Here is a 4,964-nt window from a genome sequence, read left to right as displayed (position 1 = left end):
TTTTTACATTTTTAAAACTCTTTGAGCAATTAGCAAATTCTCAAATTATCCCTCTCTCTCCCAAAGTCAAGAACCCCAAACCCAACCTTACCATCAGCACCCACGACCCTTCCTCTTGGGTGGGATCGGTGGCAATTCCATCTCTTTCTACCCTAACCCCCATCTTCTTCCTTTTTTTTTTCTTTGGCCCTTGATTTCTGGCAATTGGCTCTAAGTTTGTCTCATTTTTCTTAAGCTTTGTTTCAATTTCCTTAAGCTTTGTCTCAATTGTTGGCAATTCTTTGTCTCAATTTCCTAAACCCTAAACCCTTTTCAAATCTAGGGTTTTCGACTTTGGCATTGTTATGGGCTCACTTTTAGGGCTTGTTTCTTTATTTTACTTTTGTAACAGGTTGCACTTTTACTTTAGTATTGTGGACTGTCTTCAGACTTGCCTCCACTTTGTATTAGTATGTTTTATTTTTAAGTTACGTTTGTAATAGGTTGTACTTTTACTTTGTGTTGTTGACTATCTTCGGACTTGCCTCCACTTTGTATTAGTATGTTTTATTTTTAATGAAATTAGTTGCTTGACCAATTAAATGCAAGGCATAAAAAACCCAAAAAAAAAAAAAAAACCCAAAAAAGTTGGAAGAAATAAAAAAAAAAATTGCAAGGCATAAAAAAAGCAAGGCGATCACGGTGGGACTCGAACCCACAATCTCCCGCTCCGGAGGCGAGCGCCTTATCCATTAGGCCACGCGATCTTTTTGTCAGCTGCTCCGCTGTTATTTATATGACTGCAACTAAAATGCTGAACTAAAAACTAGTTTTGGTTTTGGAGTTTAAGAAATTAAAAACTAAAAAAAAGTCTGTATTCCTTACGTTTGTTATATCCCTTTTCTTTCACCTTTGGTTGTTATATTTTCCCTTAGGTCCATTAATTTATAAATTAATATAAAGCCTTTCCTTTTCAATGGAATCTATATTTGTACAAAAACTAAAATAAAATATTAATTTCAAACATCTATTGCAAAATGATTTACTAATAAAACAACATTACTAGCATTTTATACCTCAATAAACATTGAAATTTTCCATAAATGGTTTGGTATCGTTTGTTTTCATGGAAAACGAAATTGTATTACTAGAAATAAAATATAAAAAAAAATTCTAATTGCTAGATGTCTTGTAATTTTCAAGAGAAAGAAAGACCACTAAATTTGTTTTGATTCTTTATTGATTATAATTACGATATAGTGATATTTCTCTTTACTTATAAGTGAGAGGTTTTAAGTTCGATTTTCGCCAAAGGTGAATTTGAACCAAATTATTGCTAACCATTGTGAAGTTAAGCCCACCTCCTCACACTTTGTGTACCCGTTTGTTTAAAAAAAAAAAAAAAAAGGAAACAAAACACTAAAATCCTAATCAAGGTTTGATAAAAGAAAACCTAACACGAAAGTCTGTAGCGGAGATTAACTCAAATATCTTTAATAATACTCTACAATTTGTACATGACCCTTCCCTCTACACCTTGACATTATTATACACAAACTTATGAACAAACACAAAAATGACCTTTTTTTTTTTTTTTGTTATGTCACTATTAACTTTCAGAATTTATAACTCTCTATAGTTGGAATAACATAGCTCGGGAAACATAGATAAACCACATCTAATATAAGAATGACACGTCTACTAAATGCTCACTATGACGTTATTGTGGAGACTAGCATGAACCTTCAAGACTACTAGTTGGCAATACTATGGAGACTAGCATGCACCATTAAGAACTTCCTAGTATAGCCTGCAGCCTCCCCTCCCAGCTGCCTATTAGGGTTTAGTCTTTATAACTAGCAGGTCAAACAAAGAAAATGTTAATCATCATTTCTACTCAGAACTATCTCAAGTTCTCTTTTCTCTATACTACTCGTCTTTAACATTGGAGGCTATTTGGCATACAACATCTCCTTTTTTAGGGTGTTCGTCAATTAGACTAACATTGTTTGTTCTCTTGCAAGTAAAATTTCATCAAATCAGTTGGGTACAAAATTTGCATCTGTAATAATAGCAACTTAAGAAAATAAAAAATAAAACATAAAGTTACGCACTCAGCAGAATACACATCCTCATTTTCAGACAAAAAAAAATTGCGAATTTTCTTCCATTGATTGTTTTCTCCAATGACGTAGCTCCTAATGGGAAATAAAAAAAACTTACTTTGTTCATATAATCAAAATATTGATTAGGATTAGTGAGGAAAAAGGAAAGATATAAAGGTAAACGATTATATAAAAAAAAAAAAAAAAAAATATATATATATATATATACAGTAAAACCTATCTAAAATAATACTCTATAATAGAGTAACCTTTATGTATTGGAATAAACTTTATGTTATAATACATTATAATTTTCTTCGGTCCATTCTTAGGAAACACGCCTCCATATAGTTATAATTGTCAAGGAGTATAAAAATATGCAAGAAATAAAAGACTTGGCCCCCAAAAAAATCCTATTTAGGAAATACAACATGTATTAATAATAAATAAGTCAATAAATAAAATTTCAGTTGCCACTTATTACTACAATCTCGTGGTATTCATCTTTACTAGTAAGTGAGAGGTCTTATGTTTAATTCTCACCAAAAGCAAATTTAAACCATATTATTGCTAGTCCATCGTGAGTGATGTGGTAGAAACTAATGCACAAATTAAACCCTACAAATTATGCAATCATATTACGAGTAAGTAGGGATCGTTCTATTCCGAGGATTAGAAGGGATGCTAATCAACACAAATTAAACTTAGAAAACTGAAAAACTAAGTTAAACTAACAACAAAACAATGACTGGGGAGATTTTGGACGAATTTAATTAAAATAAAAGTAAATGGCCGTAAGTAAGTTAAGTTATGCATGAAATATGGATGAAATGATGGCTAAAGTATTATTCTCCATACATGAATCATATGCATACAAATCGATTTCAAGTTATTCTTGTTAGACCTACAACTTAGTAGTCTTGACCAAGGATCACAAATAACATACACATATATATATTTGAGGAGTCTGAGTATGATCATACATGAGGATGCCATGATAAAAGCAGCAAAACAGCAACACAGAGAGTCTTCTACTCATTGAGGAATCGGATATCAAAACCTTAGCGATTGACGTAATCTTCCCGTGAGCAGGGACACCTCCTATATAGACTTATAACCCCAACTGCATCCCAACTATCTTGGGATCGTCAAAGCCTAAAAGAAACCTCCACATTTGTTAGTTGTTAAGCCACAACTGAAGCACGCATTTAGTGTCCTACAAACAAGGGATTTTATCCTTTAAATGGTTTTGACTTTAATTAATTAATTCCAAGTATGATAGTCCTTATTATGCTCAGTGACAATTCAATAAAGTCCTAACATTCTCCCACTTGAATTATCATCATATCCTTTATCAATGTATTGAATCGAATTAATCACTTAGTGATCACTTTTGTCAACATAACCATTAATCCCCTTGCATATTATTTCAAAGAAATGAACCTTAGAAAATCTTATACATCAATTCGTACAAGCACCCTAAGATCACAACACCCAAAATAACTTATGCATGATATAAGTACTGAAACAAATTCAAAGCTTTGTTTCCAACCTCCCACTGATCAGAGCAGTCCACCATTGTGAAGCTTTTGTTTAGCTCCAATGGAATGCTTATGATACCAAGCACATTTAATATGAATCTTTCATTAGTCCACATCATTTCAATATATTGCATACATATATTTGTACATATACACAATAGCTGAAATAAAACCTCAACAATTAACATGGTAAAATTCAAGAGTACATGAGTTCAAGCTTTATTTTTTAACAAAAAATGAAATCAAAGGAAAGATAACTCTTACTTCCATATAGTAGTTGAATCAAAGGATTCAATCACGCCCATGTTTGCCACATGATTCTTGAAAAGTCCCATTGCTAAAGGCTTTGTAAGAGGATTAGCCAACATTAGAATGGTGTCAATGTGTTCTATAGACACCATTCCTGCCTTCACCTTCTCCTTGACTGATTGATACTTGACATCCATTAAACGAGCTGCATAAGATTTATTATTGTTTTTAGAGAAGAACATAGCAGCTTTGTTGTCGCAGTATATTACAAGTGGCTTCACAATTGTATCAAATATCCTCATTTTTGAAATAAGATTCTTCAACATCATGGATTGTTGGGTTGCTTTAAAACATGAAATATACTATGCCTGCATTGTTGAAGTAGCCAAAGTCTTCTACTTTGCACTTCTCCAAGAAATAGCACCTACAGACATTAGAAAAACATACACACTCGTTGATCTTCAACATCCTCACATCCCACAAAATCAAAGTCACAATGACCAATCACCTCCAACCTTTTAGTTTTACCATATACTAACATGTAGGATTTGGTCCTTTGCAGGTATTGAACAACCTTCTTGGCAGCAATCCAATGATATTCCCTTGGGTTTGCTTGGAATCTCCCAAGCACACTAACTGCAAAAACTAAATCTGGCCTCGTACAAACTTGGGCATACATTAAACTTCCAATAAGTGAAGCATAAGGTCTGTTGGACATGCTTTGCTTTTCAATATCATTCTGAGGACATGAAGACTTGTTAAATTTGTCTCTCTTGCTCATTGGGGCTTCATCTTTTGCACAACTCTCCATATTAAATCTTTTCAGGACCTTTTCTATATAAGATTTCTACGAAAGCCCTAGTAAGCACATTTTCCTGTCCCTAATTATTTCTATTCCAAGCACAAAAGTAGCATCACACATGTCCTTCATTTCGAAAGTCTTTGACAGCAGCCTTTTGGTTTCTATTAGCCAGTTTAGATCATTACTTGCTAACAAAATATCATCGATTTACAAGACAAGGAAAATAAACTTGGAACCACACACCTTGAGATACAAACAGTCATCGATTTTGTTCACAACAAAACCAAA

At 33.0% G+C, this 4,964-nt stretch overlaps 1 non-coding gene across 1 annotated transcript; it reads right to left on the bottom strand.

The window, feature by feature from the left end:
* Window positions 1-673: 673 nt before the first annotated feature.
* Window positions 674-746, bottom strand: TRNAR-CCG. Its single transcript has one exon. It is a non-coding gene; the product is annotated as a tRNA-Arg (tRNA).
* Between the last annotated feature and the right edge of the window lie 4,218 nt (window positions 747-4,964).

The sequence above is a fragment of a genome, unplaced genomic scaffold, assembly GCF_019419815.1.
Source record: "Pyrus x bretschneideri cultivar Hongxiangsu unplaced genomic scaffold, Pyrus_bretschneideri_v1 Contig15, whole genome shotgun sequence".
NCBI classification, from domain to species: domain Eukaryota; kingdom Viridiplantae; phylum Streptophyta; class Magnoliopsida; order Rosales; family Rosaceae; genus Pyrus; species Pyrus x bretschneideri.
This window is presented reverse-complemented; position numbering and strand designations above follow the sequence as displayed.